This window comes from Canis lupus, chromosome 18 (genome assembly GCF_048164855.1).
Source record: "Canis lupus baileyi chromosome 18, mCanLup2.hap1, whole genome shotgun sequence".
Lineage (NCBI taxonomy): Eukaryota > Metazoa > Chordata > Mammalia > Carnivora > Canidae > Canis > Canis lupus.
Genome location: NC_132855.1, coordinates 33,432,690 through 33,458,525, shown reverse-complemented (window position 1 = coordinate 33,458,525; position 25,836 = coordinate 33,432,690). Strand labels below are relative to the sequence as shown.

General features: G+C 36.9%; 1 long non-coding RNA gene across 9 annotated transcripts in view; it reads left to right on the top strand.

Moving 5' to 3' along the window:
- Positions 1–25,836, top strand: part of LOC140608957 (uncharacterized) — a 562,604-nt gene that overhangs the window by 50,971 nt on the left and 485,797 nt on the right. For all 9 annotated transcript variants that reach the window (XR_012010955.1, XR_012010948.1, XR_012010953.1 and 6 more), the window contains one exon: positions 24,871–24,956. This is a non-coding gene — a long non-coding RNA (uncharacterized lncRNA). The remainder of the gene's footprint in view (positions 1–24,870; positions 24,957–25,836) is intronic.

Genomic DNA, 25,836 nt, shown 5'->3' with positions numbered 1-25,836 from the left:
ATTGCACATATGTGGGAGTTATAATTTTAAGATAGAAAATGTAGAAACATTAAATTTAGATCAAGGTTAATGCATGGAATGTATGAAAGCATGTCGATAATATAAGTTAAAATTTTAAACATTGAATGAATAACCAAAAAAGAGATAGCTGAGCAGACATCAGAACCACAGAAAAAAGGGGTAGGGCTGCTCTACATGGACGACAGCATCCACCTCTGTTCAGAGTGAATTCTAACAAAGAGCTAATGAAGATAAACAGTCTATTTAAGTGCTGCTGGAAAATTCCCCTTCAGCCAGCAGCTGGCATGACTGTTGTCATTCAAAGGGCATAAGTAAATGTCATATAATTGAGTCATTGAGAAACTGAGATGACAATAAGCTACAGTCTCATTAACACTCCTCAAAAACTCTTCCTTGGGCTATTAAATAGATGATGTTTAATAGTGGTATTAAGCTAAAAGAAAACTACAAGAAAGCCAAGTTTAAATAGGTCTTAGCTCTTTAATTGGATGTTCCCAGAGAAGTTGGCTGTGACTCTTGCGTACCAGGTGGAATGTAATTCTATGAAATGGCGCTGACCAGAATCTGAATCACCATCTTTCAGAGATAGGAGAAATACAAACTTCATGTGACACAATGTGGTGCTTCGATCAAGCGCAAGGATTGCCATATCCTTGCATAGACAGTGCCTTCTCAATGCCCTTCTTGCCTCTGTACGACAGAGGAAGAGTGTCTTCACATTTTTAAAGGAACCCTAGGCCAGCAAGGTTCTCTTTGCCAGAATTTAGTTGGGTATTCTCCTTGTACCCCTATTTCCTGCCTCCTCATTTACTTCTGGCTTTCATCCATGATTATTAACTAGGGTACTTACTCATTCATTAGTTGGCGTCTTCTAGCCTGACACCATAATTGACCTTGGCTTTGCCCATTGGTTCTCTTTCCCTCTCGGATTTAATTGAACACTGTCTTTGGAACGAACACACATTCTCCTGGTTTTAGTCTTGCTACACCCTGCCCTGAGGCTGGACTATTATTAGGCATGCCCAGCAATATAGTTCTAAGAAAGAGTCTTTAATAATGGAGGTTTTAATGCCAAATCCCATACATCCTTTAGTGGTGAACAGAAATAGATCATTTCTACATCCTTCAAGTTCAAAAATGTTCCTACCAGATTCGCAGAATCTTAATGAGTACTTAGATTTGGGTTCAGTGACATAAGCTATCTAGCTGATCTATGGAAAGCAATATCACCTTATTAAATCTAGAATTACTGCATCAAGACAACCAAATAGATTGTTCTGTGTATAACCAGAATAGTTATATAATTACCATTAAGAATGTCCATTAGTTACAAACTAGAAAAAAAATTGATTTGTAAGCATCACAATAAATGAAATATAGTTCATGTGTTAATAGAAACCATGGAAAACATAAGTTGTTTAAAAATTCTCTGATATTTCATGGAATGATTATTGTTTTAGATCAAAATATAGTCAAGGTTATCTTTGATATGAAATGTGGTTATGATGGGAATCTTATTCCACAGCCCACACATTGAAACCTGCCTCCTTGTCTTAGTCATACATTAACTATGTCCAGCAGCAGATGCTGTTGCTGCCCTCCTAGATCACCCTGGATCCCCTTTACTGAGTCTGAACCCCCATACCCCAGCTTCTTTGCTCACATCACAGTTTTGCCACTAACAGCTGTCACCTGCAGCCCTCTTCCAAGGACTATCTTTGGGCTTCTAAGCTCTTTTGCCTAGCAGCTGAGAGACTGGATTGCTGGAAGTGTCTGGGAATTCACACTTTCCAGGGTGGACCGGGTCAAGGACTGACTGTCATGAGTACAAAAGCCCAGTTCCAAGGTGCGACAAACTGAAGATGACTACCATAGACACAATTTTTAAATGATTGCAAGAAGCAGTCTATGAAATAAAAGATTCTAAAACAGTGAACAAAAACTTGTTTGAAATCAGGAAAGTATTGGAAGAATTGACATCTAAACCAGTAGCATGTGAAGTGTCAGCAGGGTCATCCTATTGTTTTGAAGGGATACCATGTGGAAATTAAGGCCAGTCTTCGTGAGGATGTTAGAAGTAGGAGCCACTTTTCATTAGGTCTCTACTATGTGTCTAGCATGTAGGTCCTCTGCCTCCAGTAACTCTGTCATTGTTATTATCACCTTTTGGATCATGAAATAACATAATCAGAAAGACATTTTCTGTGGAAGACAGCAATCCTGACCCAAGCACACACTTGAGCATTACTACATTTATTGGCATAAAATGGTTTAACAACCATCTGCTTCTGATGACTGATTCTCCCAGCAGCTAGCCCCCTATCCTAGGCAGAAGCGCGCAGATTTGGGTCAAGCTCAGTCTCTTTGATTTAATTGCTGCATGATGTTGAAAAAATTACTTACCACTTAACAATAGTTTGAAAAGAATTATGGAGTGCCTGGGTGGTTCAGTGGTTGAGCGTGTCTGCCTTTGGTTCAGGTCATGATCCGGGAGTCCTGGGATTGAGTCCCACATCGGGTTCCCTGCATGGAGCCTGCTTCTCCCTCTCCCTATGTCTCTGCCTCTCTCTCTGTGTCTCTCATGAATAAATGAATGAAATCTTTAAAAAAAAAAAAAAAAGAAAAGAATTATACCTATCCCTAACAGCTGTAGTATATTTGTACATAGAATATGCATAATAAATATTTGTTCATATCTCATTCCCTTTCTTTTCATTGTAAAATGTATTTTCTTAAATAACAACGAGTCATATGAAGTCAGGAAAACAAACCCAGGGGTTTTGGGATTGCTGGTGGAGTTCAGGGACCAGGCTTTGTCCTGAGCCACGAGAACATTCTTGTCCAGCCATTGAGATGGCAATGGTCACAAAGAATTGGACTCTACAAGTTCAGCCTCCTATATCCATTCCCCCAGGGCCAGAACAGGTAGGAAGTAGGAGAGAACTTCCAGACTGCAACTAGGAAACTGTGACACAGAGTCAGGCTGACCACATACAGGGGCTGTATTTGTTAGGTCATGATCTATTCTTTTCATGAACCCTAAGATTTGAACAATTTTTTTCTATCAAATGGTGTTTAATTATAATCGCTGTTCCCATTTTTATTCATCTGTAACTTCCGAATAGTGTGTGCCATAAAATAGCAGTTTGGGCACTTTGAGTCAATATAATTCATCTGTTCTTTCTACAAATATCTCCTATTACCTTTTTGTGTACAAGCAGCATGTGGGTAGAGGGAATACAGTGCTCACACTCCTGTTTCCCTGCCTCGAAGAGTCTACCCTTCAGGGGGCAAAACACAAGACCTGAAGGTTTTGATTTAGGAAGGAGACCAGGGCACAGTGGGAATTTCGAGGAGGGACTCCTTTAACCTCTTTTATGGCATGAATTCCTCCTGAGAAAAAATTTTACATGCATGAAATACCATGCATCACCTCACAAAAGAAATGGATTATAATGAGATGCAATTCTACCCACAGAGGCCTTGAGTGTCTGTGCATTTTAGGTTCAGCATCCCTAGGAGAAGTTTGTTCTCAGCTGAGGGAAAAATCAGTAAGAAGTAGTCAAATGGTGGAAGGAAACAGAAAAGAGTATTCTGTGAAAGATAAACATCATGTGGAAAGAGCCAGCAATAAGAGGTCAAGGCACAGGATTTGGTTTCCCAGCTCAAAAGCTAAGGCTGCTCTAGGTCCCCCTAAAAGCAAAGGGTTTTGTTGTTTTGAATTAGTCTATGAAGCTACAGTGTAGAAGTACATATAATTTCCATTAAGCTTTATTATATAAACAATTCATAAAAAAATCTTTCCATGAAATGTTCTCTATGATTATATACTAGTGAGAAAAAATACATATGATCTTAAAATATCAAACTATTAATATTAGTATGTCACCTTTGAAAATAAATATGATTTAAATAAAATATAATGATCCAAATCATTCTTTATACATTAATTCTTTATAAATTACTCAATAAAGAATTAAGTCAGAGCTTGGGACTTGAATGTATATTTATAAGGGTTTCTCTCCTCTTATCCTGGAATTGTCACTCTGAAGTACTTTTGGTAGAAATAGCTGGCAAGAGTAGTTTTTTACTTTTTTTTTTCCTAGTATGTTTCTGAAAATTAGACCAGTAAGCAGAGTTTTGGGAATGTATTGTATGTATGGGATGCATGTTTATCATATGGATACTCAGTAAGTACTTGTTGATGAAGTAAGAAATACTTTTCACCAACTAGGTAAAAAATAGCAATGCAACACAAGTATGGGACAGCTTAGTAATTTTGTAAGGTCATAGAGCCATTTACTTTTTAAGATCAGAAAAAAAGAGTTTGAATTCTGACTTTGTTGTCTGTGGCTGAAAATCCTTAGGCTCAGTTTCTTTATGTGTAAAACAGGGATATGGGGATATGTGCTCATACTTTGAGATTAAATCAATAGTGTATGTTCAGCACTTAATATAACATGCTTTATACAAAATAGCCGCCTCTTCTTCTGTCTGGAATTTCCTGACTCTCCTCCATACACAATACCTACCTGCATAGAGAGCTCAGTAATTTTTAGAAAGGAGTAGAAGGTTAGGGAGAACAGAAGGTTTGAGCAGAGAACAGACTAGGGTTCTCCTGTGACATGTCCTAGGCTGTTGACTTAAGATTGTAGTTCTCCAGATAACTTTATAAAGTCTTGAGTTAAATATGTAGGAATTTAATTGTTTAGGGACCCCATTTAGGATGGCTGTGGTGATAAGACTGTACTGAAGGGACAGTAAGACTAGGTAGTTTAAAATGTCTTCTTAAATCTATTTTCTAAGATGGAACAATGTAAACTAAAAGAGGTTTTGTATACCTAGCAATCGTTCTTCAGATATACTTTAAATTCTTCAACTTGATCCAATTTGACAAACTATATTGGGGACCTATTTGGTGTTAGGTTGTTAGTGGGGAAGGTAAAGGCACCTTCAGATCCTGAAGCAGATAAGGTGTGTTTCCTGGCCTCAAATAAATCCTGATGGCATTGACAATTAGAAGTGGTAGGGATAGGGAAATGGAGGGTGGGATGGTGGGGGACCAATTTGAGCAGAAATAACTAAAAATTCCATGACGTGAATTCAATATAGTTCCAGTGCAGAGACACTTACCACAGATAAGTGAGCTATTTGATTCTGTCTGCTTGAGCAGGAGAAGGAGCCTCTTGGGAGGTGACAGGTTCTGGGATTCTAAAAAGAATTGCATAGAACCAGGTAGGGGGATCCCTGGGTGGCGCAGCGGTTTGGCGCCTGCCTTTGGCCCAGGGCGCGATCCTGGAGACCCGGGATCGAATCCCACGTCGGGCTCCCGGTGCATGGAGCCTGCTTCTCCTTCTGCCTATGTCTCTGCCTCTCTCTCTCTCTCTCTCTGTGTGACTATCATAAATAAATAAAAATTAAAAAAAAAAAAAAAAAGAACCAGGTAGGAATCATATACATGAGTTTGGGGCTGAGGACAAAACCTAGTCTGAAGAGAAATGAAAAGATTTCTGTAAAAATCAAGTTGGAGTGCTGAATTATGAAGGAAATTAGGAGACTGTAGTCTAGCATGGTGTCTTTTTTTCACCCCGCCTGGTTTTACAGACACACACACACACACACACACACACACACAAACATTCCTTGGCAGTTTGAAAATTCTGTTTCTCAGCCTTGCTTGCTTTTTACATCAGGAAAAACATACAAGTAACCGCATCCCAATATTTTGTTTTTCAGTCACAGAGAAAGAAGGAATTCAGTTTGTAGGAAAACAAATGGAAGCTTTGTTCACCTTTGGCGGGGGGGTTACTTACGTAGTAAAGGAATTTGGGGATACTGTTGCTAATGGTCATTCTAATCTTCACATTTAAAAGGTTTTCCACATGGTGCTTCTCTCTGTCCACGTTTGAAGTATCTGCCTCCTAGAATTCTTTGTAGTGTACTTGTTAATTGAGCTTGAATTCAAATGCACTAAAGGAAAAACAACAGAAAACAAAAAAAACACCAAAAAACCAAAACTAAACCCCCTCAAAACCCTCCACCCACCTTTAAAGTGGACAAAGGTATTTAGTTGCTTAATTATGAGGAACAAGGCAACCGAGAAAGACAAAAGCAGTTGTGCCACGCTAAACCAATAGAGACCTTTTGAAAAAAAACATTGCCATTACAGCAATATTTATTGTGTAATTTAATTAGAACCAACTCCAGAGCTGCAGCCCCCTCCAGAGTGGGGAAGGTAAAGACACCTACAAATGCAATCACCCTGCTATTGGCTTGTAGATTTGTTTGTTTACCACCAATCCATGCCCCTTCTCATTAGCATGTCTAATGTCCCATTCCTTGAGAGGACCCCTTGCTGGTTAAGCAATTATTAAATGTGACTCCCTGGGGTCTGAGTCCCCTAGATATTCTGGCTTTTGCAGTGCGGGTGCGGGGTTGGACACTGAGGGGGATTGGAAGGGAGCGGAGGGGGGAGTGGTTGTTGGTGGTGAATGCAGTGTTACAGAAGGATGGGGCCTGCTATGGCATTCTGCATACCTCTTCCTTTGCCGGAATGCCTTGGTTCCTCTCCAGTCACCACACTCACAGACAGCTTGGCAAGTGACAGAAAGGGGTGGAAGGTGACGTGGAATTGAGGATTTGGGCAGAGAGACTCCAGTTCCTGTGTAAAATCTCCATGGCTGTTGTTTTTGAAGATCTCGGTTGCCCAGACACTTTGTAGATTTTGGAGTTAGATTGGTATACATTTTCATTTCATTTTATTTATTTATTTTTATTTTAAAAAAATATTTCACTAATTTATTTTGCAAGAGACAGAGAGAGAGAGAGAGAGAGAGCATGAGCAGAGAGAAGGAGAAGCAGACTCCCTGTTGAGCAGGGCGCCAGACAGGGGGCTCCATCCCAGGACCCTGAGATCATGACCTGAACCAAAGGCAGATAATCCACCGACTGAGTCACCCAGGAGCCCCTGCATTTTCATTTTAAATGTCAAAGTTGCTTAAACTTATACACAAAACAGTCACCTTCTAAGGGATTTTTAAAAAGGGAATGTATTAGTGGGTACAGTTGGTTAAGCGGCTGACTCTTGGTTTCATCTCAGGTCGTGATCTAAGGATCATAAGATCAAGCCCCATGTGGGGTTCTACGCTCAGCAGCATGGACTTTGCTTTCTTGAGACTGTCTCTCCCTCTGCCTCTCCTAAACCCTCTTTAAAATAAATAATATCTTAAAAAGAAAAGAATTATCACTTCCATTAGTGATAGATAAGTGCATACCTTCACTGCATCAACAGATGGCTTTTTTTTTATTTTTTAAAAAAGGTATATCATAAACTAATACTAGTCCATGAGTTATTCTTCTCTATTAACCTGTGGTTTACTGCAATAGTTTCTCTGTTTAGCTTGGCAAGTTAATCTTCCAAAGACTATCTCTTTCAGGGAATGTTCATCTAATGATGATTCTTCCTTTATGGAACTAGACTGAGATTTAAACTGTGCTTCTAAAGAAACATAGGTTCTTTAGCTTTTTTATTGCACAGATTTGGCGTTAGTTTTTTTTTTTCTCTTTTTGATTATTCATGGACATAATTAAAACGCTTTTCTATTTGTTGACTGTAGATACTCTGTAGCTTCGAGGCTCCACATTTCAAAATGCAATAGAGTTATCATAATAAAATATGAGCAAGGCAGTAAGCAGGAAATATTGTAATATATTTTTGCAACCCAGGCTTTGAATATAAAATTTCCCAGATCTCTTCATTATAGTGCCAGCTGATAATGTATTTCTCAGCTTTCATTAAAAAAGAAAAAAAAAAAAAAGGTTGAGGATCTGCATTTCTGCCGAATGAAGCTGTATATAAATGAAGTATCTGCAACATAATCATAGGAAGCATGTTTTTTTGTTTCACCAGCCCTTGCTTATGTTACTCATATGAATAATATGATTGATTTTTACTTTATCTCCAACTGGCAGTGTAGTCATAAATCTATCTGTGAGGTACCCAGTATGGGATAAAATGTTATTTTTCCTCAGTGTGGTCTCATTTGATTACAATTGCAGCCTTGCCTGGCCACATTCCATCCATAATTAATTGTCGCTTTGGTTTCCAGTAGCAGCCAGGCCACTGCTGTGGCTGTTCACATCTTTAGATAACGGTCTACCATGCCAGCTGGCAAGTGAATGAAGACCTTTCACACTGCGCCTAACGGGCACAAAAGCCTAAGCCTTTGTCGGGGGCAGCTCTTGAAATGATCTCATGCCAGAGAAGGTCCAACTTGCTATGGCTGAAGGTCTCTTTGGCTCAGCACCCTTCTGAGTAAACACCATATGCAGAGAGGTTTCATTTTGCCAACTTATTTTAGTACCTTTCATCCTAAAAGTATTCTCAGTGGTGATAGAAAAATGAGTTTCTTTAAGGTTTTACCTCAGGGTCCAGATCATTCTCTCTTCCCTGTATATTGAGCTGTAATCTTATTAGCCTTAATGACTGCCATTTTGTTATAGATATTTGTTTTCTATCATATTTTTTCTTTCTTGGGCATATGACTCCAAGGAAAAGAATGTCAAGTATACTAGGCAAAAAGGTTAGGTGATTATCTATCCACATTGAACTATTCCCTGTCGACCGCTGAGATTTAGTTTTGAGTAAGAAAGACACGTTACAATTATCGGTACAAAGCCATACTAGATGTAATTTTAGCTAGATATATTTAGTTACTTATTCACTCTGCGATGCTACCTTAAAAAAGCGCACTACATGGGTTGGTATTATTGTTTGGTATGAATTACAGAAGAATCTCATAAAGAATCAGAATTCTAGTTCATTCGTGATTTGTTAAAGAAAATTTGAGCCAAATTTTCAAACTTAAAGGTCTTCAGGAGCCAGACAGATACTCTGAATAAAATAGATGAAGTCTACAATTTTGAGGACTGACTGAAAAAAAAAAAAAAAGAGTAGATAGTTGGCATGTAGGGTAAATGAAAAAGTGAGAGAAAGTAGGTCTAGTCACACCAGATCTTTCTTTTGTCAAAGGAAGCCAGATACCTAGATTTTTATCTGATGTCTCTTGTTTTTAAATGTCGACAACTATAACTAGTTCAATTAAAAAGAAGTAAAACATAAATGATTCCATTTGTGCAAAGGGCTGGATCTGTAAGGTAACTTTATATTGTACCCAAAGTCTTAGAGTAAGACATTTAAAATGTACTTCTGCCTTTAGTAAAATTATAGATGAATGTATTTCACACAGATATATAAATGTAAAAAAGTGAAATTAGTCAAAATAATAGTGACCAAATTAAACAAATCAATATGTTTTGAATGTCTATGTAAATATCTCACAAAACTAATGAGAGAATGTATCTTTGTTCAGTTACAGGGAAAGAGTATTAGGCTGGGTAGAGAGCAGATACATTGTGTTGCAGGACTTCTTTTCCTTCCATATCTGAGGTTTTTGGTCATGCTGCTGGGAAGAATGAAGAGGTAGACCAGATGAAGAGTGATGGGCAGCAAACCAAAGTTTACTGAGCGATAGTAACAAAGCTCCCAAAGAGGGAGGGGACCTGAGAGAGTTGCCGATTTGGTGGTTAAATCTACGGGCTTTTATGGGTTCTTTGGTGTTTGGGCTCTTTGTGCCTTAGTTTGATTAACCCTCTATGCACCTGGTACCCAATCAAGTTTTTGTCCACGCCCTCATTTACTTATCAGATTGTTGCTCACCTGGGAAAAGGTGGAGGGCTCCTTCCAGGATGCTGTTTCGGAGCCTTGGGGACCAAAAAGGCTGGGGCTGCCACTGCCCTGAGGCATGCCAGTCAGTGGCAGGCCACTGGATGCAGCTTTTTGTTTAAATATCCCACTGGCTGTTGAGCCGGTCCCCTGGGCCTGGGTTTGGATGCCCAAGGCCATTCCCTTCCTTTCTATTACATACAAGTTGTCTAAGTCCTCCCAGTAGGAAGAATTAAAGCTGGGGCATTGAGTAAAGCCTAGAATAACAGGATAGGATCTTTTTCCTTTTAAGGGTAGTTCTCCTCTTAGGATGAGGGGTGAGGTGGGGGTTGGGGGATAGGGGTTGTTTTTCCCTGCCTGCCTTTCTTCCGACTCTCCTTTCTTAATTGTATTGTTTTCATGGACTGTGTTGTTTTCTTACATGTGCTCCCCACCCCCCATCCAATTTGAGGCCACTGCCATTTGCCATGAAATGATTGATCAAAAGCAAATTTTTCTTTTTATACTATTGATTATAAGTTTATGCTTTTTTATAATCTGCCTTGCATTTCACAATGCTGAAAATAATTAGAACTTAAAGATTTGCAGAAATATGATGCTATTAATTCAATAGTGTATTCTGTTGTGCAATCATAATAAAACATAGATTTCTAGAATTCAACAAACATAGTGCTTTGTTCATGATTGAAAGATAGGTTCTGGGAGGCTTGGGTGGCTCAGTGGTTGACCGTCTGCCTTTGGCTCAGCACGTGATCCTGGAGTCCTGGGATCGAGTCCCACATTGGGCTCCCTGCATGGAGCCTGCTTCCAACAGGTAAAGAAAAGAGCTATCTAAAACAAAACAATTCTATTGCTTTCCTTATTATTTTACAACAATACAAATAAAGCAAAAATCAATATTCTAATACGATATATTGGCTCAGAAAACATTTGGAAGTAAGAAAACCCCAGGGAGGGGTCCCCAGGTGGCTCAGCAGTTGAGTGTGTCTTCCTTTGGTTCAGGGCGTGATCCCAGTTTGGGGATCCAGTCCTACATCAGGCTCCCTGTGAGGAGCGTGCTTCTCCCTCTGCCTGTGTCTCTGCCTCTCTCTCTCTCTCTGTGTCTCTCATGAATAAATAAATAAAATATTCTTTTTTAAAAATTTTTATTTATGTCTGATAGTCACAGAGAGAGAGAGAGAGAGAGAGAGAGGCAGAGACACAGACAGAGGGAGAAGCAGGCTCCATGCACCGGGAGCCCGACGTGGGATTCGATCCCGGGACTCCAGGATCGCGCCCTGGGCCGAAGGCAGGAGCCAAACCACTGCGCCACCCAGGGATCCCAATAAATAAAATCTTAAAAAAAAGAAAACCAGAGATACAAAGTAACAGTGGAGGCAGGCAGTAAGTAATCAAGGGAAAAGTATATGTTATTATGGGAAATAATAGGGAGAACAATATTTGTATCTACCATCTGGGTATCATCTCTCTTTCCATCTATCTGTTTTCTTATAGTTGATATTTGTGCTGTTTTCCCGATAAAGTTATGAAAGGTGGAGATTTGGAGAAGTACTTCCTGAAATTGACTTTACACAAAAGATACCTAAGAAGGCTTTAGTTTCTTTTAGGGAATAAGTCTGTCGACATGTTTGAAGTGGGGAAATTTTAACTGAATTTTACAGTGTAACATGTTTTATTCTCATCTGTCTGAATATAATGTTTTTCTTCCCCAAATTATACCTTAGAAACATGAAAATTGCCTAACGTTTAAGTAATTACAATCTCTCATCCTATAGAGCTTTTTAAAAATCAATTTGCACATCAAAATAGAGCTTAGAGTAGGCGTACTCACCAGAAAACAATTCATTTCTCCACTCAAGAATCTGATGCATCCGTATGCTTTTTATTACTAGGGGTATTACCTCACTTGCAGGTGTAGATGAACATTAAGATCACTTTAAAAAGCAAGTGAGTCTATCATGGAGGCCACATGTACATATTTATGGGGTGGATATGAGGTTTAGTGTTTTGGTTCTTTATTTGGGTTATAGTTTCCATCATATATGGATTAAAAGTAATGTATTTTGAAAATTTGAACAGAAGTGAAAAACAGATGGATGTTAAAACCGGTGGACGACAACAGGAAGCTAAGTGATGATAGAAAAGGCATACAAGTGGCATGGAAGGCAAATATGGAGAAGTGAGCAAATTGCTGCGTGAGCGATAAGAGTGGAAAACCAGAGCAGTATTTTAAAATAAATCTATTCTTTTAGAAATGTAATTTTAAACAGAGATGTGTAATTAGGTTAAGATACTAAATATTATAAAGTAGGCTTTGACTTATTTTCTAAAAGTTTATATATTTAATTTTTATGCTTACCCTGAGAAAAATGAGGTAAGATTTTTTTAGGGGTTAAATGTTCCTGTGTTCAAGTATGTAAGGTAATTGGAATTAGGGGTTCATATGCACCTGAAGATATAAAGCACCTGGGCCTTAGATGATTCAGTCTAAAGCAGGTCTTAATCCTGGGAGGCATATTAGAGAATTTGTTAGTCCCCTTTAATCTGTGAAACAAATTTTGAGCATCTAGGCATATGTGCATTTCTCTGGAGTGAGGACACCACATAGCTCTTTTTCAGAAGTATCTCAACACTTTACATTGCTAAGAACCTATGCTTCGAAGCACCATACATTGAAAGGTATGGCTAACAGATATCTTGGTTTCTCCTGAAGTGAGGAGAAAAAAAAAAGTGAGGATCAAATGTGCTTGGTCTCTGTAATCTTGTGTGGCTATAGATGGTACCTCCATCAGAAATAAGCAAAGAGGTAGTAACAGAATTTTCTAGGAAATGAGGACTGTTACGGAGAGGTGAATATTCCTGGTGTTTTGTTCTGAGCAGGGAGCTTTTAGTAGGAACTCCGTAAAGCCCTTGAGGCAGGAACCAGTAGGCTTTTCCAGACATTGTATCAGGGTATCAACCAAGTAGACTAGTGGTTCAGCAGGGTTCTAGCTCCAGGAAGGGCCTTGCTGTCAGCAGGGAACCAAAGACAGTTGAGTAGACTGGGCAGATTGTAGAAGCAGATGCCATGGACACCTCCCAGGCTCAGATTGGTATATCCTGGTTATCTCAGTAATAAGTTAGGTAAGCCAGAGCCTATGGCTAAATGAAGCTGGAGAAAGGCAGCATCTGGTTAAGACAGGGTTCTGTAGAACAAAGCCTTGAACTGCAGTTTGGTGATCAGGTGTTTACGCTCGGTCACACTTATTTGTAAAGTGCTGTGATTTTCTTAATGCTTTAATTATATTTTATTTTGCTTGTTAGACACCTTGGTTTACTGTTTACTTGTGGTGACTAGGCAAAAGATATGTACTTAGGTATCACTGGCATAGACACTTTTTAAATAACTCAACAGAATTATCTTATTTATTTATTTAAGATTTTATTTATTTATTTATTCATGACAGACAGAGAAAGAGAGGCAGAGAGATAGATAGGCAGAGGGAGAAGCAGGCTCCTCGCAGGGAGCCTGATGTGGGACTCAATCCCCAGACTGGGATCATGCCTTGAGCAGAAAGCAGACACTCAACCGCTGAGCCACCCAGGCATCCCTCAAGAGAATTATTTTAAATCAAGAGAACAAATGATGAGTCAAATGCCAGTGAATCCTCAGGCTGCCAGTACATTCTACATTGTGTGACTATCAACTTTGTTTTAAAGCAAATACTACAAATTAATTTTACAGATACTAATCAACTATTTCCCCCACCAAATCCTTAGAATCACTGAATATTTGAGTGAACCTTATAATGGTTCATGGAAGCAAAATGACAAATTCTTCAATCATCCCACTGGAAATTTCCCTAAAGAACTGGCTAAATAGTTATAAAATAATTCCAGTTAGTCTCTAAATTGTTTCATTTATCTAATTAAAAATGCATGTATGAACCAAAAAGCTCTCATGGTTTATAACTGTGTGGCTACCAGTCTCTCAGAAGTATATTCAACACTACTGTTTTTTATGCCTCAACAAAATTCTTTTCCTGTCTTATTAGATTAAATCTCTAAAAATTCACTGAAAGTCATGTCAATACTTTATTTATTTATTTATTTATTTATTTATTTATTTATTTATGAAAGAGAGAGCACAAGCAGAGGGGAAGGGCAGAGGGAAAAACAGACTCCCTGCTTGAGTGGGGAGCCTGATGCAGGGCTTGATCCCAGTACCCCAGTATCATGACCTGAGCCTAAGGCAGAGGCTTAACTGATGAAGCCACCCAGGTACCCCCTCACTCTTATTTTCAATGGGTGAAGGAAAGGAGAGAAACAACATTTCTTTTATCATAAATTTTATTTAAGAAGTTAAGCATCTAGTTTATTTATTTTAATCTCTTCTATAGTATACTTTATTAACAGGATAGGGGATTTCATTTCCCTTTGTCTAAAGTCGGAAATACTAGTTCATGTTATCCTGCTATATTTCCTAAGTAGGGTTTCAGTTTGCTAATGCTGCACACAATTTCTGTTTCTGGTTTTGTTTATTTTTTTTATTTTTTATTTTATTTTATTTTTTTTGTGTGTATGTGTGTTTTAATCTGCCTTTGAATTGAGGATACTGAACAAGAAATTATACTGGGTTTCACTGAAATTATTAGATCATTGAAATTTTCAGAAATACTAACTTGAAATATAAGAACCAAATACACATTAGTTACCAAAGGGAAACTTTTCTCTAAAGCATAATAAGGCAAACTCTTATCCATAACTAGTTTAGAGTATAAACATTTGTACATTTGCCTGTGTGTGTATGAACTCGAAGCAGACCTCTAATATTTCAATAGAAAGAAAACACTCTACATAGGAGTGTATATGAGTGATCTTGATACCAGAGGAGCAATGACAATAAGGCTTTGCTTCAGTATATTTGCAGTTAACGTAGTGTGAAAAATGGCTTGGTGGTACTTAAAACCATATTGTAGATAAAATGAGGGTCCTGAAAAAGTATAATTTAGTAGGGCAAAGGAGCTACTGCAAGCATCTAGGAGAAAAGTAGTTTGAGGAATTTGGAGGAGTTTACTTTTATTATCTTATTTTGGAAGAGAAGTAGACCCATACAGGAAGACATTACAGGCACATCTCATTTTATTATGTTCTGCTTTATTGTGCATCACAGATACTGCATTTTTTAGAATCTGAGGACTTCAAGAGCTCAGTGGAGGAAGTAACTGCAGATGTAGTAGAAATAGCAAGAGAACTAGAATTAGAAGTGAAGCCCGAACATGGGACTGAACTGCTGGAATCTCATGATAAAACTTGAATGGAGGAGGAGTTACTTGTTATGAATGAGCAAAGAGAGTGATTTCTTAAGATGAAATGTACTCCTGGTGAAGATGCTGTGAAAATTTTTGAAATGACAACAAAGTATTTAGAATAGTATATGAACTTACTTGATAGAGCAGCAGTTGGGCTTGAAAGAATTGACTCCAATCTTGAAAGAAGTTCCACTCTGGGTAAAATGTTATCAAACAGCATCACATGCTACAGAGAAATTGTTTGTGAAAGGAAGACTCTATGGATTGGCAAACTTCATTGTTGTCTTATTTTAAGAAATTGCCATAGCTACCCCAGCCTTCGGCTACCACCACACTGATCAGTTATTGACCATCAGCATCCGGTCAAGACCTGGTCCATCAGCAAAAAGGTTGTGATTTAGTGAAAGCTCAATTGATGGCTCACATTTTTTAGCAATAAAGTATCCTTTAATTAAGGTATACACATAGTTTCTTTTATTTTTATTTATTTATTCATGAGAGACACACAGAGAGAGAGAGGCAGAAACATAGGCAGAGGGAGAAGCGGGGTCCCTGTGGGGAGCCCAATGGAGGACTTGATCCCAGTACCTCAGGATCATGCCCTGAGTGGAAGGCAGATGCTCAACCACTGAGCCACCCAGGCATCCCCACATTGTTTCTTTTAGACATAATGTTATTGTATACTTACTAGACTACACTATAGTGTAAACATAACTTTTTTTAAATTTATTTTTTATTGGTGTTCAATTTGCCAACATATAGAATAACACCCAGTCCTCATCCCATCAAGTGCCCCCCTCAGTGCCCATCACCCCAGTCACCCCCACCCCCCGCCCACCTCCCTTTCTACCACCACTTGTTCGTAAACATAACTTTTATATGCAGTACAAAAACAAAAAAATCATTTGACTTGCTTTATTGCAGTATTCTGGAACTGAACCCATAGTATGTCTGAGGTATGCCTGTGTTAAAGAGAAGAGTTGACTCTTCAAAGAATTAAATTTCATAAAGAAGAGAGGGACGTAGGACAATGTTCCAGGCTGGGAGTTCTAAAGAGATGTAAGGGCCATTTGCATTGCCTAAAACTTGACTGAAGATATTTTCATTATAATTGAGAAAATTTTATAATGGTCTGGAAAGTTGGATAATGTATTTGTGTTAATTTTTTTTCTTAGAAGTGCTAATGGTGGTATGGTTATGTGGGAAAACATTTTCATTTTGGAAAGACATTCTGAGGCATTTAGAAGTAAAATGTCAGGATGTGTGTCACCTATTTTCAAGTGGTTTAGCAAAAGGGAAGTATGTCTTCATGTATATATAGAAAGATGGAGCAGCTGTGACAGTGTGCACATCCTTGAATGCAAGTGAGCGATATATGGTTGTTTGTCTTACTCCCTCAATTTTGACTGGGTTTGAAAATTTTAAAATTTTAAAATCCAACTAAATAAATAATACCACAGTTCACAAACAAGTGAACAACAAAGAATAGATGTCAAGGAAGACAGTATAGTGAGCTCACATATTTAAAATTGCTTTTTCTTGTGACCACATTATAATGAGAATGAGGAAACATAAAGGGATATAAACTCACACAAATGAGATGAATATAAGGAATACATCTGCATAGTACTTATATCTAGAGATTTCTGGAATCTGGGAAAGGGTGTATTTGAGGATGTATAGTGGGGAAAGTCACACCTAGAATAGTGAAAGGGCTACAGGTGAAGAAAGGCCAATGATCAACAAATTCTATTATATACCCAGCTCTTCATTAGTAATGTGGTGAATTAATTAAATATAGACAGAAAATCACGAATCACTACATAGTTGATAAACACTTGCTTGTAAAATGAAAGTCCAAGCGAAACAAATCTTAAAAATTACTTTGGAGTACAAGAAAATTTATAAAACAGAAGATTAAAGGCAAATAAGTAATGAAAAAACAAATTACAAAGCCCCAAATTCTAGTATGTATTCTTAGAGTCAAGGAGGATTGTATCCATAAAAAAAGGACAGAATGCAAGGAAAAGAAACAAGAATAAGAGCCCTTAAAAGTTAAAAACTTAATTGCCAAGTATAGTAATATTAATGTTGAAGGATAAATCAATGAAATTATGCAGAAAGCATAACAAAAAGACTGAAAGAACACATGAAAAAAATTTTAAAAATAGGGAATCAACCCGAGGAGACCATCATGTAAATAATTGTTCTCCTAGAAAAAGAAAACAGATGGGAGAACACTATCAAAGAGATACTAATATTACTACTAATGGTAATCATACTGATAATATTACAACTAATATTAACAATAGTAATACTTTGTTACTTTACTTAACTGTATTAAACAACTAAATCCTCATATCAGATAAATTATAAATCATTCCCAGTGGCCTGAAGCCAGGACAGTAGTATAACACAGGGGGCTATGCTCCCAACCATTAGTGAAGAACTAATTCGGGTTCAAGTTGATAAGACCCACTGAGTACTTAGGTTAGTTGTTGAAAACAGTCCAACAAGAAGACAGAGAAATAGAAAAGTTCACAAATGAGAAAAAAGTAGCAAACTTAAATGTTTCTGAAGAGGAAAAAGAAAATCAACTATAGTTGGTTAAAAGAGGAAAAATAGGTATACTTCTCAACACTAACCCTAATATTAGAAAACAATTCAAAGTTCTGAGGAAAAAAATCTAAAAATAAATTCTATACTTAGTCAAATTTTTATTTTAAAATTTTTATTTTTTACTAAGTGAATTTTTAAAACATAACTAAGGGAAAATAAAAATATTTTTAGGTACCCAAAGACTGCAGTATTTATCCCTTCTTAGGACATATCATTAGAATGTATTCCAGCAATATTAGGGTATAATATATCTGACAAAGGACTACATCTAAAAAGATTTGAAGGCAGCCCCCATGGCCAAGCAGTTTAGTGCCACCTTCAGCCCGGGGTGTGATCCTGGAGACCTGGGATCGAGTCCCACGTCAGGCTCCCTGCATGGAGCCTGCTTCTCCCTCTGCCTGTGTCTTCGCCTCTCTCTCTGTGTCTGTCATGAATAAATAAATAAAATCTTAAAAAAAAAAAGTTGACTAATTGTTAGAACTCAATAATAAGGCAAGCAACCCAATTAAAAACAAGCACAAAATATTTAAAAAGGTACTTCACAAAAAGAGATTTTTAAATGACCAGTGAACACTGAAAAGATTTTAAATATCATGAGGGAAATGCAAAATAAAATCACTATACCTCGATTAGCATAGCTAAAATTAAAAGGATGATAATGCTAAGTTTTGGCAAGGTGTTGAAACAATTAGAACTCTCATATTTACCAATTGGATTATAAAGTGGTACAACTACTTTGGAAAATAGTTTGTCAACTTTGAACAAAAAGCATACAACCCAACAAGGCCAGTTCTAGATTTTTAAGATTTAAGATAAATAAGAACCAATGTCCATGTAAAGATTTGTACCTGAATGTTCATTGCAACATATTCAAAATCATCCCAAAGTGGAAATGTTAATAGCAAAATAAATAAACAAGTTGTGATATAACCATACAATGGAGCAAACTACAGTACTGATACAGTAACCATGTGGTTAAATCTCAAAAACATTCTAAGGGAAAGAATCCAGACACAAAACACATACTGCATAACTCCATTTATATGAAATTATAGGAAAGGAAGCTCTAATCTATAGTAAAAGAAAAGTATTCTCTGGTTCAGGGTGGGAGATTGAATGCAGATGTACATAAACAATTTTAATTTAAATTAAATTAATTAATTAATTAATTTTAAAAATGAAAAATTAACACAATTTTTCTGTGTGTTAGAAATCTTAATATTAATATTGCTTTTGTCAGCAGAAATCGGAGTGATATAATTGGAAGGTAGAAAGAAACAAGGAATGATTCTTTTCTAGAGCCTTCAGTGGGAGGATGGCCCTGCCAACACTTAGATTTTAGACTTCTAGTCTTCACAGAGAGACTGAATGAATTTGTTATTTTCAGCCACCTAGTTTGTGCTAATTTGTTATAGCAGCTCTGGAAAACTAACACAGTAATCATATTAAAAAAATAGCTCTGGATATAACCAGAAGAAAAACCAAAACCAGTTAAAAGTTGTTGCCTTTGTGGAGAGGATTTGTGAGGGGGTGAGAAAAGAGATTTCTCTTGCTTTTAAATTTTTTTAATGAAATTATTTATATTTGATTTAACACATGTATTACTGAGTTAGATATTTTTTAAAAATATTTTATTTATTTATTTGAGAGAGAGAGAGAGAGAGAGAGAGAGAGCATGAGTGGGGTGAGGAGCAGAGGGAGAAGCAGGCTGCCTGCTGAGCAAGGAGCCTGAGGTGGGGGCTTGATGAGGGACTTGATCCTAGGACCCTGGGATCATAATCTGCCCTGAAACCAGATGCTTAACCAACTGAACCAGGCTTAACCAGGTGCCCCTGAGTTAGCTTTTTTTTTTTTTGAATGAAACATTTTTAAAAGAGTAATTAAGTTGAAAATATCCCAGGGTCAAATATAAGTGAGCAGATGATTAGGTAGGGAGTTTAGATGGCTGAAAATAGGGCTGATTCAATTGGAACATACAAATTTGAACTATTAATAGGACTAAGTATCCCAAGGGGCACAATTGGTCTACTAAAAGATTCAATAACTAACTCAAATTACTCTAATTTATCTTAAGACTCACTTGTTTTGCAATAATAAAAAAGGAACTTTGACTTCAAAGTATGTGACTCAGTGTATGGTGTGCATATGTCTTCTCTCTGAGGGATAAATGAGAGGCCAAACAGGATTTTCTTTCTCCATGACTCAGACCCTTTATGGAGGAAAAAGAAAGAATTAGAGATAAGAACAGGGTGCCTTGCTTTTGAGGATATACAGGGGGAATCATCCCAGTTAATGCTCTTGATGCCTTTGCTGGCTCCAATAAGTCTTGTAGAGACTGCAGCCTCCATTCCATGCATTTCCTCATTTGTTTTGCTCCATCTCAAGATTTTCCAATGGTCTCAAAACTAACAAGCCCAAGTCAGTTTCACAATGCTTTACTTTAAACAGGAAGTACATAACTGGGTTACTTCTCTCCTCTCCTCCTTTCTATATGTGTGTCTATATGTCTGTCTGTCTGTCTAGCTAGCTAGCAATACCTGGGTATTACCAGAGACCCTGATTCAATAGGTGTGAGATGGGGACTGAAACTTTTTAAAAAGAATGTATTAAAAAAAACCCCACCTACTCTAGGTTTATAAGAGAAAAACTGATACTTCAGCTTTAGTTCTAAACCATAATAAGTGACCACAGAAGAGATTTTAATTCAATTCTAGTCTACCCGTCCTGCAACTCCATGCAACAGTATTGTTTCAATTCTCCTAACTTTGGAAAATCAGCCAATCTCCAAACTCACTTTTCTTAAATGTGATATAAACTGGGTTCTTTGCTTAGAGAGACTGTGTCCTACCAACACAGTTGCCCCTTAGCAAGTAAGAAATTCAAGTTTATATTAGATATCAGAGGGGTGGTCTCTTCCTCGACACTTGTCAAATGATTCTTAAAGTTTTATTTCTATGAAGGTTTAATTTTTCTTGTTTCCTCTCCCATCATGAAATACAGCTCAAAATCATTTTGCTAAAACAGTAACCAGACCTGAATCCACCTTCCTATCCTGATTCTAATTTAATGGACTTGACACTGCAATGTGGGCTGCCTGACTGGCTGGTCTCTGCACCTGCCACTGTAGATGGCAAAGCTCTCATTGAGAGAAACAGAAACAATATTCATAGGTCAGTTGAGGTTTAATGAAAGCAATAAAAATAATCCTCAGAGTGGATAGTAGATGGAGTTATCCTCTGGAATAATTCTATAAAGCTATCACAATTACAAGGTATTTAAAGTTAAGAACTGTGATACAAAATTCAAAAGGTTTATTGAAGACAATGTTCTACACTTAAAGCATAACTGAAAATTGTGCATTACATAGTAAATAGAGGGGAAAAGTGTTCTTAAAAACATATGGAGAAATTGAATTTCATCAAAATGAAATCTCTGGTTCTGTGAAATCCTCTTTTCATTTAAGAAAATGAAAAGTCAAGCCACAGATAGAAAATACATACATGACAAAAGATTTGTATCTAGAATATATAAATTGCTTTAAAGTTCTCTCTCTCTCTCTTGCTTTCTCCAACTTCAACCATCCATTTAGAAAATGGGCAAAAGATAGGTACATATGTTTCACCAGAGAGGTTATAAAGATGGCAAATAAACACATGAAAAGATGTTAATCATCAGCCATTAGAGAAATGCATTTTAAAACCAACATACAATACCACCACATACCTACCAGAATAACAAATAGTGGCAATGCCAAGTGCTGATGCAGAGTAACAGGATCACTCACACATCACTCATACAAGGCGTATCAATGACATGGACACTCTGGAAATAACCTGGCAATTCTTTAAACTAAGTAATGGACTTACAATACAGCCATTCATTGTGTCCGTGGGTATATATCTCAGAGAAATGAAACTTATTTCACAGAGAGAGAGAGATTTTACCTAAGTGTTCTTGGCAGCTATAATAGCCAACCACTGGAAGTTAACTAAATGCCCCTCAATAGGTAAATGGTTGAACATCCATACCATGGAATACTAATCAGCAATAAAAAAGAAGTGGACTATTGATATGCACAATAATTTGCATGAACCTCAAAGAAATTATTCTAAGTGAGAAAAGGTAATCTCAGAAGGTTACATACTATATGGTTCTATTTATATAACATTTGTTAAATGACATAAAAAGGGAGACCAGCTTAGTAGTTGCCATGGGTTAGGGATGGGGGTGGCTGTAGCTATAGAGGGGTAGCACATGGGAGTTATGTGATGATAGCACCATTTTATATTTTGACTGTAGTGATGGAAACATGAATCTATACATGATAAAATTTCATAGAACTAAACACACACATGCACACAAAGGAATGCATGTATAACTAGTAAAATCTGAAAAAGGCCCATAGTTTGTCCCAATATCAATTACCTGGTTTTCATATTGTACTGAGGTTATATAAGATGTTAATATTGGGGTAGGCTGGGTGAAGGGTGCACGGAATCTTCCTGTACCTTTTTTTCTTTTGCAACTTCCTGTAATTGTATAATTATTTCAAAATAAGAAGTGAAAAATATTAGTGATATATGGTTCAAAGTCTGAAAAGTTATAATTCTTGAAGTGAATTAAGCCATGTTTAAAATGTGTTCACATCAGGCAGCTTGATGATTCAATAGTTTAAAAAATAATTTATTACCTTATTACCTCTGTCAAGTAATATAACTTCCCCCCAAAATAGAAGAAAGAGTTCAACTGGTAGAGATCTTATGATATAAGTCAAATGTTTTAGAAAAATTATTTTTTTTAAATGCACAATCCAATGTAAGAGTATATCTATCTATCATCTCCCTCTCTCTCTATCATCTATCTATCTATCATCTGTTTTTTATCTATCCAAAACTTGATAACATCTGTTAATTTAGACAGGTTCATTACCAGATATTTTCTTGGGAAGTATTATTCTTTATTATGAATTATATCTTTGCAAGTTTTAAAATTTATATATTTTATTTTTGTGTGTATTTTATCCCAATTTAGTTTTCTAAAAGGTTTTTCAAAAATATAGTTACTGAAATCTAAAAAGCAGGGAGCAAAAAAAATAAAATAAAAAATAAAAAAAAATAAATAAAAAGCAGGGAGCCACTGTCATACTGCCCTAGAGTATGTAAAATATGATTTTCTATTAAAATATTTGATTAACTTCTTCTCAGAAATTCATCTGTTATTATGAACAGGGAACAGCTGTGTTTACATTTTATTTTTATGCACACGAAATTTTGTTGAAAGAAAGGATAATAATGCTGGTTTCTGTCACACAGAGAATGTGTTGAAATGACACATATTTGTATTTTTCCTAATGTTCTTGGTTAGAATTTCTAAATGCCTGGCTTTTCTTGGCTAAATTGGAATTGGCTTGAAAAAGTCCATGTTGGCTGATTTTCCAGCACTGTCTTGAGTTTCACTATGGCAAATGGAATTGATTTCTATTCCACAATTAAAATGTCACAGTTCAGAAATTGATTAAAAAGGGAACACAGGCATGTCCCAAGGAATTCCTGAAAACCTAGTTTTCATGGTTTTTATTTTTTCCAAAGTGAGATAGATTTTTATGTCTAAATGTGAAATTAGGTTTCCTATTTATGAAAAAAAAAGACTTCTCATTCTGAAAATATGAGGGTGTCATACATTTACTGTGACTATCCACTTATCTTCCATAGGAATTTTACAGTCCTAGGGTTTTGCATACTTTAGAAGATCTGATCATCATCATCATATCTCCTACGCGAAAGTATCAGTAATCACCCTAATGACAGCTTCTAACTTAAAAGTTTTCCCTGTGATCCATTCACCAGAAGCTGTGACATGACTTCTGGTTCTTCTCAGAGAATGCTGATTACCACAGGCCATCAAACCCACTGATAAACTCATATATCCTTTTGTCCCTCTTTAATGGATTTTCTCTTCTGATTTTTCTGTCTGTGATAAACTTGTAGCTTAACCAGTATATTTAAAACATACCTAGTCATCTTAAACAGAGAGCAAGAATTATTTAGATGATGTACTAAAATTACTAAATTTACCTTTCATGTTAATATGCTAGGTAACATGCAGATTGACCTATTTATGGGTGCCTCTGGCCTAGAAAACAACTTCTAGCTTAAAGCTTAAAGATATCTCATAACTTTTAATTGTGTTTTCTACTCACATATAATGAGCTTTCTTACTATTTTGTGTTCTGGAGGTGACAGATATATGATTATGGATTTGCTACAGGAGTACTTATATTTTTTCACACAGATAAGCTGCATGGCCAAGATACCTTCGTATATACCACTCAATGTATGTAAGAACCAGGTTCATTTAGTTGGAAAGTATAGTTACCTGGCTTTGACATATTCTTGGAATTTATTAATGGCTTCATTCCAGGCCTTCAAAGTAGTTTTGTGGTCTTGGTAAATGTATGCCATAGACTTAGCAGCAGCAGCAGCAGCATCTATTCCTGGGCTATAAGGATAGGCCATGAGCTAAAGGAACAGAATCCTTTTCACTGACAAATCTAGAGACTTCATCACTTTCCATCAATGCTTGCTAAAATATGATGCTTGTATCTGAGTGGCACAGAATATAGAACATATGGTACTTGCACCCCAATGTCGCGTGGGTAAGTTTTTTTAAATAGTTATATATTTACATTAGTGTGTATTACAATACAGCTAAATTTTAAACTCATGATTTCACATCCATATTGTTTAAGGTGATTAAGGGAAATGTGTACTTACTTAAAGAAAACATTATGTGAAATAAAATATATAAGATAGGGCAGCCCTGGTGGCCCAGAAGTTTGGCGCCATCTTCGGCCTGGAGCGTGATCCTGGGGACCTGAGATCGAGTCCCATGATGGGCTCCCTGCATGGAGCCTGCTTCTCCCTCTGACTGTGTGTCTCTCTCTGTGCCTCTCATGAATAAATAAATAAAATTATATATCATAATATGATATATAATGCTATGTGAAGGTGCCAAAAATTGTGAAGTATTTTTTGAGTGAATACGTTTTGTGAAATGGTGTTTAAGGGGTGGAGAACAGTGTAGTACTAGAACCAAGCAAGGGCCCGAGAAAACAGGAAATGTAGTAGCATTTATTATTATAGACAGGTGTTTGCTAAATCCCATCTAAACTTTTTTCAAACCTATAACGTAGGGACTGTTACCCATAATTTGTAGGTGACAAAAACCTCAACTATGTGGTGGAACAAGAATTCAAACACAGGCCTCCCTGCTTCTGGTGCCCATAAACTTTTATCTTCAAGGTAAGAGAAAATAATGCACAAGGCCAAATAGACATTTAGGCAGGTGTGCTTCTGGTCTGCCACTGACTAAATGGGCTCCTAATAAATTGTTGCTTGTTATTTTCCATTTGTAATGGACACAAAGATTGACCAAGTTATACTTTGTTTTGCAAATGCCACAGCTAATACCTTTAATTTGAGTAGAGCTTTTCAAGTAAAAGATAAAGGCAATTACTGTATTACTATTATTTTTAAGTTAATTTAGCTCATTGATTCACCAGATCAAATTATCTACATACAGAAAACAAAATAGATGTTTATGGGTAATGTCATTCTAGCTTTGTGCTACTATTTGAAGTACCTAGTTTTCTTTTGAAAAACAATATTGTTCTTTGAACTTAATTATGAGACTTGTATTGGGGGAGGCTCAGCTTAATAACAGCTAATCATAAGAACCTGGTAATAAGTAGAAATCCAGATGAGGAAAAGCGGTATCAATTTAAAAGACAACTCTTTTAAGAAGGGCTAGTTCAAAGTGAATCTTCCTTACCTCCCTCAGAAATGAGTCATATGTTTCTAGCACAAATGAAAGTCTTCATTGTCAAGATATTCCTTATACACAATAGGTGGCAATGAGAGTGAGCTGTTCTTCCTTTTTTTCTCTCAGGCCTCCAACACACACTTCACACAGCCACACACTTCCACATGCATCACTCACATACACACACAGCTCTAGAGGCCACATATATCCCTCATGGCACACAAATGCACACACCAGTCCACATGTACCCATACATTCTCATGCACACCACACATATACACACTCACACCACCACCATCCACACATACATGGCCACACAGTCATGCCTTAGAAAGGTGGAAATGAGGGCAATAACATTGC